The sequence below is a fragment of the Camellia sinensis genome, chromosome 1 (assembly GCF_055761805.1).
Source record: "Camellia sinensis isolate YWXY chromosome 1, ASM5576180v1, whole genome shotgun sequence".
NCBI classification, from domain to species: Eukaryota; Viridiplantae; Streptophyta; class Magnoliopsida; order Ericales; family Theaceae; genus Camellia; species Camellia sinensis.
In genome coordinates this window covers 173,081,632-173,097,443 of record NC_138961.1, presented here as the reverse complement: position 1 = coordinate 173,097,443, position 15,812 = coordinate 173,081,632, and the positions used below count along the sequence as shown (strand labels likewise).

Genomic DNA, 15,812 nt, shown 5'->3' with positions numbered 1-15,812 from the left:
GTTATTGACACAAATGTCATTGGCAGACTACTATATCTATTGTTCAATAGCTATTGTTTCCGTGGCTGCTTATTTTAATCTCTTTTGATTAGTTGGGTCGATTGTTTTTTCCCCATCACCAATTGTTTTTTCTGGTTCAGTTACTTCTCCTCTACATGGTGCTGAGTGTACACATAGCATTGCATTTTGGGTATAATCAATGCCCTGTGCAAGTTCTCTCATATTGTTGGCAGTTAGTTGTTCACTTGTTAGGTCTGCATTTGTTCCTCTGTATGATAAATGCAAACCTGTAACCAATAGAGAGCTGTAGACCTATCCCTTTGCAAAAGAGCTCATGTAAGTAATGTAGCCTGATTTTCCTATAAGAACTACTGTAGAAATTTAATGTATAAAGAGAAATAGAGAGAATTAATTATGTATAGAGAAATAGAGAGAATTGTATTATTGATTGATATATATTGATTTCTATTACAATGATTCATGATTCCTATATATAGAAGAGGGTGAGTGTGTAGTAGGTAAGGAGTAGGTGAAGTGGAGGTGGTAGTGGTGTAGTGGGTTAGGTTTAGTGGAGTAGGTGAGGTGGTAGTGGTGTAGTGGGTTAGGTTTAGTGGAGTAGGTTTAAGTGGGTGAAGTAGGTGGAGAGTAGGTGGATTTTAACAGCCCCCCGCAAACTCAAGCGGGATAGGAACTAACCAACTTGAGTTTGGAGAGAGTAACAAAACAAGAAAATACATAAAAATAAAAGAGGATAGGTGACACTGTATGGTCGTGTCAGACCATTGGTGAAGACACTGGATGGTGGTGTCATAACGTTGTAGAGGACACTGTATGGGGGTGTCATAACGTTGTAGAGGACACTGTATGGTGGTGTCATAACGGTGTAGAGGACACTGGATGGCGGTGTCAGACCGATGTAGAAGACAGTTTATGGGGTCATGTCGGACCGTTGTAGCAGACAATGCTGTGACAGTTGTTGTGACAGTTTACGGAGTCTTGCTGGACCCTTGTAGAAACTAACCGGAATCAATGTCGGGACAGTTTACAGAGTCTTGTCGGACCCATGAAGGAGCTAACCGGAATCAATGTCGGGACAGTTTACTGAGTCTTGTCGGACCCATGAAGGAACTAACCGGAATCAATGTCGGGACAGTTTACAGAGTCTTGTCGGACCCATGAAGGAGCTAACCGGAATTAATGTCGGGACAGTTTACAGAGTCTTGTCGGACCCATAAAGGAGCTAACCGGAATCAATGTCGGGGCAGTTTACAGAGTCTTGTTGGACCCCTAAAAAGTCGCACCCTCAAAAGGTGTGCCCAATCTTTCAAAAAGGCGTGCCATCAAAAGGCGTGCCCAATCCATAAAAAGGCGTGCCATCAAAAGGCGTGCCCAATCCATAAAAAGACGTGCCATCAAAAGGCGTGCCAAGTTGTCGGCGAGCGCCGAGCGGCTCATGATGCGCGTGTCTGCCTCTTCGTCAAGGTCTTTATAAATCGAAGCGGAGGCTGAGGCTGAGGCAGAAAACCCGCTAAAAAACTCTGAAAAAAACTCTTCGTGTTGCTGAGAGAGATAGTTCCTTTTGCTGAGAGAGTGTCTCTAAGAGCTGCAAATCTTGAAACACTCTGTAATACTCGGTTGCCCAGAAAATGGCCTCTTCGTCCCGTAGTCTGCTCACTCTCTTTCCAGACCTCAATGAGTCAACAAGAGAGAGAACTGGTGCGGTGGCCAGTGAACCTCAACCAAACACCTCTGTGTTTGCTCCGTTGAACTTTCCGATGCGGTCGGTGGAGCAAAAAATGGCGGTGCAAACTGATATTGAGGCCAATCAGTATACTCTGAAGTCATGTGTGGAAACCATGACTGCAGTCACAAACTTGTCGCACCGGCTGCAGAGCAGGACAAATGAGGTGCAACAGTTAAACTCCCAGCTGGCTCTGCTCCAACGCATGTATAAGGATGCGCGAGCAGAGATAAGTGTGCTAAAGGCGGAAAACAAGGAGCTGAAACGGAAGGCCACCGTGATGTTCCGATTTGGAGGGCCGCCATATGCTGCAGTGGAGGAGCAGGGAGTAGTGATCATGCCCAGTGGAGTGGGAAACACGGAGGCAACACCGGCAAGGGCCGCCCAGGACGGAGGCAAGAAGAAAAGACCGGCGGCAGAGTAGAGAAGAAAAAATCCCACCTGTGAATGTGGTTGTTTGTTTGTATTTTGTTTTTTTTTTTTGTTTTGTTTTGTTTTTTTTTTTTTTTTTTTATGTAAAATTGTGATCGGGGTTGATCCCTGAGATGAATAAAATATGGTTTGGTGTGCAAAGCTAGATGGTATGAATGGAATTGGAAAAAGATTAAAAATAAGGTGAAAGAAAAATAAAGAAAGAAATAATAAAATATATTTGAAATCAAAAATGAAAGATGGGGGAAATAAGGAAAGTGGTTTGGAGAAAATAAATAAAAATAATGGAGTTTGAAATCAAACGGAGGAGAGATGATGTTTTTTTGTTTTATTTTTTATTTTTTTATTATTATTATTTTTTAATATATAATAAAAAGATATATATATATATATATAAAATAAAGAAAGTGGGGAACAAGGAGTGCACCAATTAAGCTTTAGAATAAAAAAAAGTTTGGGCGGTGGATGCAAAGTGAGGAGAGAGAGTGGGTGTAAAGTGTTTGGTAGTGTAAAATGGATGAAAAGAAAAAATAAAGAAATAAAAGAAGAAAAGGAAAATGGGTTTGAATAAGATAATAGAATAAAAAGAGATAGAGATATATATATATATATATATATATATATATATAAAATAAATAAAAAAAAAAAAAAACAAAAGTTGGGAACAAAGACTGGCTGTGAGGTTTAGGCTAGTCCTTTGACCAGACAAAGACTGGCTGTTGCTCTTTGGAATCCATGTTCAAAAGCTGCAAAGGTGAAAAAGCTTTGCTTCAAGAGGTGGATGATGATGAAGCAGATGCAGCAGCGGTGGCCATGTGCCCAACAGAGTGGGATGGAAGCTTGACCAAGGGAGCTTATAATAATCCATGTGTGTGTGGTGGGGTTGAAGTGTATGAAGCTCTGTGAGAGATAGAGAGAGAGGTTGATGCCGAGAGTGAGAGAGAGCCGTGGGTCTCCTTGGTTGGAGTTTTCCAAATCAAATAATGTCTGTGCAACTGTCTCCTCAAATTCAGTGGGTGCCGCATCCTGATCTTTGTGTATCTTCTTCCTTGAAGTGTACATCGTAACAGATCTTGAGAGGTGAAGCGAAGATCGTATCTGATCTATCTGTACCAATGAAAAAGGCCCCCGGTTCGGCTTCAACTCCAGGAGAGTGTAAAAGAAATTGAGAGAGAGAGTAGATGTGAAATTTGTGGCAGCGGAGTGAAGGTATGTGTAGAAAATTTTAGCGGAATTGGTTGAGGTTCGGCGGACGGCTAAGGTAAGGTTACCGCCCGCCGGTGAAGCGAAAATATTAGGTTCTAAACCTGCTCTGATACCATGTAGAAATTTAATGTATAAAGAGAAATAGAGAGAATTAATTATGTATAGAGAAATAGAGAGAATTGTATTATTGATTGATATATATTGATTTCTATTACAATGATTCATGATTCCTATATATAGAAGAGGGTGAGTGTGTAGTAGGTAAGGAGTAGGTGAAATGGAGGTGGTAGTGGTGTAGTGGGTTAGACTTAGAAAATATGAGCAAGAAGAACTCCGAAAATATGAGGAAGAAGGAATATATTTCTGTTATATTCAAAACTTCTTATTTTACAAGACCAAATGACACTCCTTATATAGGAGATATTACAAACATCATTATAACCCATTATATGCCACTTACATATTATATATTACCACTATCTACCACTATCATATTATATACATGCCACTATCTACCACCAACACCACTATCATATTCTATACATGCCACTATCTACCACCAACACCACTATCATATTCTATACATGCCACTATCTACCACCAACACCACTATCATATTATATACATGCCACTATCTTATTATATGCATTAACACAAATTTCCAGCACTCCCCCTCAAGCTGGTTTGAAGATATCTTCCATAGCCAGCTTGTTAGTCAGCTTATCAAATTGCTTCTTGTGTAGTCCCTTCGTTAGCACATCAGCTAATTGTTCACCTGTTGGAAGGTAGGTCATACAGATTATGCCAGCATTGATTTTCTCCTTGATGAAATGTTTATCCACTTCTATATGTTTTGTGCGATCATGTAGAACTGGATTATGAGCTATAGATATAGCTGCTTTGTTGTCACAATAGACCTTCATAGGTGTCGGGTGAGAAAGCTTTAATTCTTCAAGAATTCTTTTAATCCACATTACTTCACAGATTCCATGGGCAACAGCTCTGAACTCTGCTTCTGCACTACTTCTAGCTACCACATTCTGTTTTTTACTCCGCCATGTAACTAGGTTCCCACCTACAAAGGAGCAGTATCCGGATGTTGATCTCCTGTCTGTAACACTTCCTGCCCAGTCTGCATCTGTGTATACTTCAACTTGAAGATGTCCATGTTTCTTGAACAGTAAGCCTCTCCCTGGAGTTCCTTTCAAATATCTTAAGATCTTATAAACGGCCTCAAAGTGCTCTGCCCCTGGTGAGTGCATGAACTGACTTACCATGCTGACTGCAAAGGCAATATCAGGCCGCGTATGAGACAAGTAAATCAATTTCCCTACAAGTCGCTGATATTGTTCCCTCTCTTTGACTTCTTCAGCCTTAGCAGCTTGTAACTTCAAGTTAGGCTCGATCGGAGTCTCCGCCATCTTACAACCAAGCATACCTGTTTCTCCAAGGAGATCAAGAACATATTTTCTCTGATTAACGAATATACCTTCCTTGGATCTTGCAAATTCCATTCCGAGGAAATACTTGAGGGCTCCCAGATCCTTAATGTGAAATTCTTTTGCGAGTTTCTCTTTGAGGGCTGCTAACTCTGCTTCATCATTACCTGTTAAAATGATGTCATCAACATAAACAATCAAAATTGCAATTTTACTGTTTTTTGAATGTTTATAAAATATTGTGTGATCTGCTTGACTCTGCGAGAAGCCACAACTGATAACTGCCTTCCCAAAGCGTTCAAACCACGCTCTTGGTGATTGTTTGAGTCCGTATAATGACTTGTTCAATCTGCATACTCTGTCGCTTCCAAGTCTCTGCTCAAATCCCGGCGGTAGGCTCATGAACACCTCCTCTTCAAGATCACCATTGAGAAATGCATTTTTAATGTCAAGTTGATGTAGAGGCCAATCTGAATTTACTGCAAGAGATAACAGTACTCTGATGGAATTTATTTTAGCAACAGGAGCAAACGTCTCCTGATAGTCGATCCCATAAGTTTGAGTGAAGCCTTTAGCCACCAGTCTCGCCTTGTATCTCTCAACGCTGCCATCTGCGTTACATTTTATCGTAAACACCCATTTACACCCAACTATTTTCTTGTCTTTGGGTAGATCAACTATCTCCCAAGTACCACTTCTCCTTAAAGCATTCATCTCCTCCATGACTGCTAATTTCCAATTCGGATCATCCAATGCTTCCTGTATATTCCTTGGAACAAACAAGTGTGAAATCCTAGATGTGAAAGCTCTATGGTTTTTAGACAGTCTTTGATAGGAGAGGTAATTTGCAATAGGATGTTTAATGCAATTTCGGACACCTTTCCTAATTGCTATAGGAACATCAAGGTCGGAAATAGAAGGAATAGGATTACCTAAAATTTCCATGCCAGAACTCGGGTGGACATTTGGGTCATTAGGATGGACATTCGGGTCATTATTCCTCAGATGAAATCGCTTCCTAGTATAAACCTGAAGCTCAGGATTTAGATCATTTTGTAGTACTTCTCCCCCTAAACAAGAATCTTCTTGACTAGGCACCATAGAACTTGGTTCTCCTAAGTGATCATTATCAGACAGATGTGGTTTTTGTGTAGGATAAATGACATTGGGGAGCGGGATAGAAATATCCTAAAAACGGTCTTCTACTCCACTTGTCTCCCCCTGAAGAGAAGTGTTGGGGAAATAGGATTTTGTTTCCACAAATGACACATCCATACTCACATGAAATTTCTTGGTTTGAGGATCGAAACACTTATATCCCTTTTTGTTTGAGGAATAACCCAAAAAAACACATTTTATAGCACGGGGGTCAAGTTTTGAACGAAATTGACTGGGAACATGAACATAGGCAGTACATCCAAAAACTTTGGCGGGTAAATCAGAAAACAACCTCGTGTCAGGAAAAAAAGTTTTGAGACAATCGAAAGGTGTTTTGTATGTTAACACCTTTGTAGGCATCCTGTTTATCAAATAAGAGGCTGTTAAAATTGCTTCACCCCATAAATATTTAGGAACATGCATGTAAAACATTATAGCACGTGCTACTTCAAGTAGATGTTTATTTTTTCGTTCTGCAATGCCATTTTGTTGAGGGGTATCCCGACATGTAGATTGATGAAAAATTCCCTTTTTTTCCAAAAACTCACCCAACTGCTCATTGAAATATTCTGTTCCATTATCAGAATGTAAAATACCAATTTTGGTTTGAAATTGGTTTTCAATCATATTGTAAAAATTTGTGAATAAGTTTTTCACGTCAGATTTTTTATTCATCAAATAAATCCAACATAAGCGGGTATGGTCATCAATAAATGTAACAAACCATCTTTTACCAGAAAGAGTAGTGATTTTAGAAGGGCCCCAAACATCACTATGAATCAAATAAAAAGGTTTGGAAGCCTGGTAAGGTTTTGGCAAATAAGTAGAGCGACGAAATTTTGCAAAAATGCAACTTTCACAATGAAAAGAAGAACAATCAATCCCTTTAAATAATTCTGGAAATAAATGTTTCAAATAAAGAAAACTAGGATGTCCTAGCCTATAGTGCCATAGCATTATTTTTTCTCGAACAGAGATTGAACTAGTACTATTAAAGCTCTGAGCTTTTTTATTACTAACAGGTACTTCATCAAAGTAGTAAAGACCTTCAAGCATCCTAGCACGCCCAATCATCTTCCCCGAGTTCTGGTCCTGAAATTCACAATGGGATTCAAAAAATGTAACACGACAATTAGAATCCTTAGATAGTTTACTGACAGACAAAAGGTTACAGGCTAAGTTGGGGACGTGAAGAACAGCATTGAGATTAATTTTCTCAGTTAGTTTAATAAATCATTTTCCTGCAATAGGTGAAAAACTACCATCGGCTATTCTGATTTTGTCATGACCAGAACAAGGGAAATAGGTACTAAATAAATGGGAAAAACTAGTCATGTGATCGGAAGCACCGGAATCTATGATCCACGGAGAGAAGTTTAGGCAAGAGAAGGCTTTAGGATTTCTACCTGTTTGTGCCAACAAAACACTAGGAGTACCGGATGAGGAGTTGGATTTTATCAGCTTTAAGAGTTGATCAATCTGCTCTTTGTTGAAGGGACCTGAATCGGCTTCATTAGCGGTAGGAAAGCCACGATTCTTCTCTCCTTGTTTGCTGCTTTTCCAGTTGACAGGTTTGCCATGGATCTTCCAACACGTTTCGCGTGTATGGCGAGGCTTGTTGCAAAAATCACACCAGACCCGTGGCTTATCATCAAACCTGTGCTGGTAATTTGCAGCCTTGTTGGCCGCAGTATCGCTAATTAAAGCAGAAATTTCAATTAATTCACCAGTACCTTTTTTCTTAAGCATGACGCTCCTTCGACTCTCTTCCCTTATGACTTCGGCAAATACTTCGCCAATGGATGGGAGAGGAGGTCTGCCAATAATTCTTCCTCGCACTTCATCGAACTCAATGTTGAGGCCGGCAAGAAACTTGTAAATACGGCTGTCTTCCACAGTTTTCTTGTGGTGGTTGCAGTCGTCAACCGATTTCCATTCGTATGTGTTGAAGATGTCAAGATCCTGCCACAACCTTTTCAACGAATTGAAATATTTGGTGACGGAATCATCTCCTTGACGAATCTCTCCCAACTTCAAAGTTAATTCGAAAACTTGAGATTGATTTCCTAGGTCAGAATACATCTGACTAACATTATCCCACAATTCTTGTGCAGTAGGATAGCACATATAATTAGAGCTTATATCCTCCTCCATGGAATTGACCAACCATGTCATAACCATGGAGTTTTCAGCGTCCCAACTGTCAAACAGCGGATCATTAACAGCAGAAGCCTTCTTGTCACCAGTGATGTAACCGATCTTTCCTTGCCCACGGATATACATCCGGACAGATTGTGACCAGCGGAGAAAATTATCACCATTTAGGCGGATGGTGGTGATTTGGACAGAGTGAGAGTTGGACGTTTTCACCGGAATGGCAGCGGCAGGGGTTGAAGTGGTTTCGGACGTGACTTCCGACATGGCTATGACGGTTTTAGGGCTGCTGTGTTTTTTGTTGCTCTGATACCAACTTAGAAAATATGAGCAAGAAGAATTCCGAAAATATGAGGAAGAAGGAATATATTTCTGTTATATTCAAAACTTCTTATTTTACAAGACCAAATGACACTCCTTATATAGGAGATATTACAAACATCATTATAACCCATTATATGCCACTTACATATTATATATTACCACTATCTACCACTATCATATTATATACATGCCACTATCTACCACCAACACCACTATCATATTCTATACATGCCACTATCTACCACCAACACCAGTATCATATTCTATACATGCCACTATCTACCACCAACACCACTATCATATTATATACATGCCACTATCTTATTATATGCATTAACACAAATTTCCAGCAGTTAGGTTTAGTGGAGTAGGTGAGGTGGTAGTGGTGTAGTGGGTTAGGTTTAGTGGAGTAGGTTTAAGTGGGTGAAGTAGGTGGAGAGTAGGTGGATTTTAACAACTACCCTCTGTAAGTTTTCTGAATGAATCTCTATATTCAGTTGTGCCTAATACAAAGATTACAATCGATATATATAGCAAAACTAAACCTAATTTGAAATAGGAAACAATTGACCCTATGCAATCAACTTAATATTTACACAATCAATCGACCCTATACAATCAACCTAATTGGTATATATTTCCATAATTAACATATTAACATATATTCCCACACCCCCGCTTAAACTCAAGGTGGTTGAGTAGAAAACATTGAGAGTTTGCCAAGAATAAACTAAAAGTGAGCAATGGTGTGAGTCTTCGTAAAGAAATCAGCAAGTTGCAATGCCGAAGAGATGAAAGGAAGTAAGATGGAGCCAAACTACAGATGTTGACGTACAAAATGATAATTAATCTCAATGTGCTTCGTCTGCTCATGAAAGACAGTGTTATGTACAATTTGAATAGCACTACAATTGTCATAGTAAAGGGAGGTTGGAGAAGACTGAGGACACCAAAATCAGTCAAGAGACAACGAAGCCAAACAATCTCAGCAGTAGCATGAGCTATAACACGGTACTCAGCCTCGGCAGTGGAATGTGTAACAACAGTCCGTTTCTTGCTCTTCTAAGAAATCAAAGAATCACCAAGAAACATGCAAAAGTCAGAAGTGGACTTGCGATCAGTGGTATCACCAGCCTAATTAGAATCAGCATAAGCCACCAAGTCTAAAGAGGAAGTAGAAGACAACAGTAAACCTTGAAATATAGTACTCCGGAGATAGCGAAGAATCCAAACCAAAGCAGCCTAATGTGTAGAACGAGGAGCAAAAATGAACTGACTAACCACATGAACAACATAGGCAAGATTAGGACGAGTAACCATCAGATAGACTAAGCAACCCACGAGCTCTCGATATAAAGTAGGATCAGTGAAAAGAACACCATCAGTAGTGGTGAGCTTCACATTAAGCTCAATAGAGGTATCAGAAAACTTAGTGTCAGTACAGATGTTTCAAAACATGATTTCATGGATACTGCTTATGGTTTTAATTTTATTGAAACTTGTTTTGAAATCTTGTTTGAAGGTCCTAATGGTAGCGGCAAAAGCTCACTTTTCCGAGTTTTAGGAGGACTTTGGCCACTGGTGTCTGGCCATATTGTGAAACCTGGAATTGGTTCTGATCTTAATAAGGAGATTTTCTAAGTGCCACAACGACCATATACAGTAGTAGGAACTCTTCGTGACCAGTTAATCTATCCCCTTACTGCAGATCAAGAGGCTGAGCCACTGACACACAGTGAAATGGTTGAACTGTTGAAAAATGTAAGAAATTTAGCCGTGTCATTTTCTCGTAGTCTCTCTTGCCATGGTACTCAGTCATCTCTTGACTCTTAAAGAAATCATAAATTCAACTTGGATTGACTTTAAGTAGAAACTTTTTGTCATTTTACTAGGTTGATCTTGAGTATTTATTAGATCGTTACCCATCTGAAAAAGAGATAAATTGGGGTGATGAACTATCTCTGGGAGAACAACAAAGATTGGGAATGGCCAGACTCTTCTACCATAAGCCCAAATTTGCTATTCTTGATGAATGCACCAGTGCCATGACAACTGACATGGAGGAGCGCTTTTGTGCCAGGGTCAGAGCAATGGGAACATCTTGCATCACCATATCCCATCACCCTGCATAGTGGCATTTCATGATGTGGTTCTGTCCTTGGATGGTTAAGGAGGCTGGCAGGTTTATTACAAGAGGTTAGATTTTTGGGTTGGTGATTCAAGTTGTCCACGTTTATTCACTGTATGAACTGCTAATATTTGTTTTTATAACACTGTTCTGAAATCTTCAGGGTGGACTTTGCAGTTCTTGGTGAAGCTGGGGTCAATATGATGAAACCTTCTGAAACAGAACGCCAAAGTGATGCTATGGCAGTTCAACGTGCATTTGCCAGTGCAAAAAAGGTATTGTGCATAATAAAGGGCTAAGAAATCATACGTTCTTTTATTATGGAATTGCTTTTTTCTTTTCTTTTTATTTTATTTTATTGGATCTAACTTTGAATTTTCAAATTTTGGTTGTTACCTTATATCTAGGATTCTTCAATCTCAAATTCAAAGTCACAATCATATATTTCGAAGCTAATAGCAGCATCTCCCCCTGTGAATCATGATGTTCCATTGCCGCTAGTTCCACAACTCCAAACTGCTCCAAGGTTATTGCCGTTGAGAGTAGCTGCCATGTTTAAAATACTGGTGAGTGCCTTTAGCTGCAAGAACACATCTCTCTCTCTCTCTCTATCTGCTGTAATATTTTTTAAAGTTCTCGTCTGGACTTTATGCAATGACTTATTAGCCCCAGACCTTGCATTCATCCTCACCTTCCTTAAATGTTCAAGGTACTTGTGTTCATATGCATTCTGCTTAAAGTCGAATGTTTTGCGGTGATGATTGTTGGTGTCAGTTCTGGATTTGTGATGCAAGAGCTGCGACCTCAAAAGTATTGATTCCACTATGCTTTCTTGGCTTAATACATGTCACAGCTGTTGCTTGTTTGTCTCTGGATGTCTCTCTGTTGTCCCCATAGGAGTGCTACATTTTACTGGTGATTTTCAAATTTACGAGATCTTGTGGTTGCCTCGCGTCATTGATAGAAGGCATTAGACTGCCCTAGGAACCTGAGATTAGTTGATAAAGCACTGCGAGCATAATTGTTGGGTCAGTGATGCATACAAAGTGGTGGATGGTGATGATTTATATTACTGATGTTGGTAATGATGCTGGCTGGTATGAGGATGACTAAGAATTTGTAAAAGATCCTTTAGTTACTGGTCATTATAAGCCACTGATTGCTGATTAATATGAGTGTTCCATTTTTTCCCTTTCTGGTATAATTAAATCTAATAATGTTTGTTATTCAATTAAGTGGAGGCTTTTGTTTTTCAATTTAGTTAATTTAGTTACCTTTGTTTCTTATGCTAGGCTGAACTAGTGAGGAGTTAAAAACATATCATAGCACTTGAAAAAACCAAACAGGGTTCAGCTATCTGTAATTTTATTTTATTCTTTTCCAGCTTGATTTCTTAACAACATAAGAATAATTTGTTGTTTTCTGGAAATTATGAGCCAAGTACTGCATTGTTTGCCTAGTACTCGATCTGTGCCATCTTGCTATGGTAGGCACAAGAAAAATCTGAAAGATGCTGACTTCTCTATTTAACTTTATATACATTCCCCTCCCCCCCCCCCCCCCCTCCTCCTTTGTTGCATATAAAATATTGAGTTCCTTGAAAATAGTTTTTAGCATATGAAACATTTTCTTGTTCAAAAATACCCAAGGGCAAATAGTGTATCTGTTAAAATTGATGTATTATTGATTGATATATTGATATATATTACAATGATTCATGATTCCTATATATAGAAGAGGGTGAGTGTGAGTAGGTGAGGAGTAGGTGAGGAGTAGGTGAGGAGTAGGTGGAGAGTAGGTGAGTGTGTAGTAGGTGGTAGTGGTAGGTGTGTAGTAGGTGAAGAGGGTGAGTGTGAGTAGGTGAGGAGTAGGTGGAGAGTAGGTGAGTGTGTAGTAGGTGGTAGTGGTAGGTGTGTAGTAGGTGAATTTTAACAGCCCCCGCAAACTCAAGGGGGATAGAAACTAACCAACTTGAGTTTGGAGAGTGTAACAAAACAGGAAAGTAAACTGATAAATAAAATAAAACAGGATAGGAGACACTGTATGGTCGTGTCAGACCGTTGTAGAAGACTGTATGGTTATGGCAGACCGATGTAGACGACAGTTTATGGGGTCATGTCGGACCGTTGTAGCAGACAATGTTGTGACAGTTGTTGTGACAGTTTACAGAGTCTTGCTGGACCCTTGTAGAAACTAACCGGAATCAATGTCGGGACAGTTTACAGAGTCTTGTCGGACCTATAAAGGAGCTAACCGGAATCAATGTCGGGACAGTTTACAGAGTCTTGTCGGACCCCTAAAAAGTCGCACCCTCAAAAGGTGTGCCCAATCTTTCAAAAGGCGTGCCATCAAAAGGCGTGCCCAATCCATAAAAAAACGTGCCATCAAAATGCGTGCCCAATCCATAAAAAGGCGTGCCATCAAAAGTTGCGCCCTCAAAAGGCGCGCCCACTTCATCAAAAGTCGTGCCCGACAGAAAGCGTCGAGCCATCAAAAGGTGAGCCGAAGACGCGGCGAGGCACGTGAGCGACAGAGCGGCGTGTCGGCCGCGTCGTCAGTGTCAATATAAACCAATGCGGAGGCGGAGGAAACCAAACCAGACTGAAACCTCTGAACTGGTTATTCTGAAACAATCTGTAAATACTCTGTATCCAACCCTTCTCGGAAACACTCAGCAACCCAAAAAACATGGCCTCTTCTTCCCGTTCAGCTACCCAGAACATGGCCTCATCTTCCCGTGGTCTGCTCACTCTCTTTCCCGACCTCAACGAGTCAACAGGAGAGATAACAGGTGCGGTGGCCCGTGAACCTCAACCAAACACCTCTGGTTTTGCTCCGTTGAACTTTCCGATGTGGTCGGTGGAGCAAAAAATGGCAGTGCAAACGGATATTGAGGCCAATCAGTATACATTGAAGTCATGTGTGGAAACCATGACTGCGGTCACAAACTTGTCGCACCGGCTGCAAAGTAGAACAAATGAGGTGCAGCAGCTAAACGCCCAACTGGCTCTGCTCCAACGCATGTATAAGGATGCGCGAGCAGAGATAAGTGTGCTAAAGGCAGAAAATAAGGAGCTGAAGCGGAAGGCCACTGTGATGTTCCGATTTGGAGGTCCGCCATATGCTGCAGTGGAGGAGCAGGGAGTAGTGATCGTGCCCAGTGGAGTGGGAAACACGGAGGCAACACCGTCAAGGACCGCCCAGGACGGAGGCAAGAAGAAGAGACTTGCAACAGAGTAGAGAAGAAAAATCCCACTGTGGGTGGTTGTTTTTGGTGTGTTTTGTTTTTGTTGTGCGTTTTTTTTTTTTTTTTTTGGGTGTAAAATGCTGATCGGGGTTGATCCCCCGCATGAAGAAATGATAAGATTGTAGAATGTTTGTGGTGTTATTTTGATGATGTTGTTTTGTTGAATAATAAAAAGAAAAGAAAAAAAAAGAGATAAAAAACAAATTTTTTTTTTTTAAATAGATATATATTCTAGAATGGGTGCTGGCAACAGCACATGGTGGGGGGAGAGGAGTCTGACAAAAGAAAGAGTGAGAATCAAGAGTGAGGCAACAGCACATGGAGAGGAATAAAGTGAGTCTAGCGGAGAGAAAGGGACCAGAGAGAGAGAAATCGGTCAAGTGATGGAATCGAAGAGAGAGATTGGTTAAAAAAAAGGCAGTTCTTTTGGATAATCCTGTATTCAGATCAGTAGTCATCCTTTCGGTGTCAAAATACCTCTCTGAGACACAATTGACAAGAACAGCCTTTAGATGCCAGATCTCACAAAACCCATTACCATACCCTCTCTACAGACATTGAAGAAGCCATCAATCAGATCTCTGAAAACAAGATCACATATCAAGACACCCAAATCAACCCAAGTTCAGAAAACCAGTTATATATCCAATTTGGTTGGATTTACTATCTGGGTCTCTCTGTAGGAGCAAATGTGAGTCTAAATCTAAGTTGAAAATGTACTTTCGGCTTAAAAGCCCTAACCCAGAAACAAGAACCAGAAATGCTGTACTGGCAGAGAGAGATCAGAGGCTTTAGGGTTAGGGTTTGACAATGGAGGGTTGGTATCCTAACACCAAGTCGACTCTAACGCAGATACCTCTTCTATCAACGAAAGCCGGCCCACGCGATGGTGCTGCATGGACGCAGAGGCTGAAGGAGGAGTACAAGTCATTGATCGCCTATACTTCCATGAACAAGTCCAAAGATAACGACTGGTTTCGCATCTCCGCTGCAAATCCCGAGGGCACCAGGTGGATCGGCAAGTGCTGGTACGTCCACAACCTTCTCAAGTACGAAGTTGATCTCCAAGTCGACATTCCCGTCAAGCTAGAGGCGGAGTGGTCGGGTGACTGAGACATTGCGGCGGTTTGAAATGGTGGAGGTGCTTAACGGCGGTGTTACGGCGGCGACGGCATTGATAGAACCGGGAATCGGGTGTGGCGAGGTAGTGAAGAAGAGTGAAGGTATGTGTAGAAATAAGCGGAATAAATTGAGGTCCGGCGGGCGGCTAAGGTGAGGTTGCCGCCCGCCGGGGAAGCAAAAATATTAGGTTCTAAACCCGCTCTGATACCATGTTAAAATTGATGTATTATTGATTGATATATTGACATATATTACAATGATTCATGATTCCTATATATAGAAGAGGGTGAGTGTGAGTAGGTGAGGAGTAGGTGGAGAGTAGGTGAGTGTGTAGTAGGTGGTAGTGGTAGGTGTGTAGTAGGTGAATTTTAACAGTATCTCAGAACTGAAGAAACAGAATCTGTACTAGAATCTCTTTTCTAAGTTGTTTTAGTCAATGTTCTGCCTTCTTTGTTGTTCCTATAGCACACTTTGGTTGAATTGTCATCATCTTGTTTTTTTGAGCTTCAGGGGTGAGTGCCCAGCTGCAACTTGTTGATGTGTGACTAAACAATTCCAGATATATATATCTCTTGACATTTATCATTACATTCTTCTCAAAAATGTTCTTGTTCCTTTTTGTTGCCATAGGAACATCTGAAGTATTTCCATTTTGTATTGAACTGTAAAGAAACAAGGATTAAAATCAAAATTCAAAGCATTTCTCAAAACAAAGTTGTGTCCATCCAAGCATGCTGTAAACTGGTTGAAATATAACAGTTTTGAAAATTTTTGTTTGTCTTATCATGAAAGATGGAGGACATTAAAAGGCTATATTCATTTATCCAAATAATAAAAAGGGAGTAGCCTGGTTGGGAAATT

At 40.5% G+C, this 15,812-nt stretch overlaps 1 pseudogene across 1 annotated transcript in view; it reads left to right on the top strand.

Annotated features, from left to right (window-relative positions):
* LOC114319841 (ABC transporter D family member 1-like) overlaps nt 1–15,812 on the top strand; it is a 34,655-nt pseudogene that overhangs the window by 5,035 nt on the left and 13,808 nt on the right. The window contains exons 4-9 of the transcript XR_014362855.1: nt 141–289; nt 2,920–3,041; nt 9,977–10,215; nt 10,347–10,650; nt 10,746–10,857; nt 10,990–11,148. The product of XR_014362855.1 is annotated as an ABC transporter D family member 1-like (transcript). The remainder of the gene's footprint in view (nt 1–140; nt 290–2,919; nt 3,042–9,976; nt 10,216–10,346; nt 10,651–10,745; nt 10,858–10,989; nt 11,149–15,812) is intronic.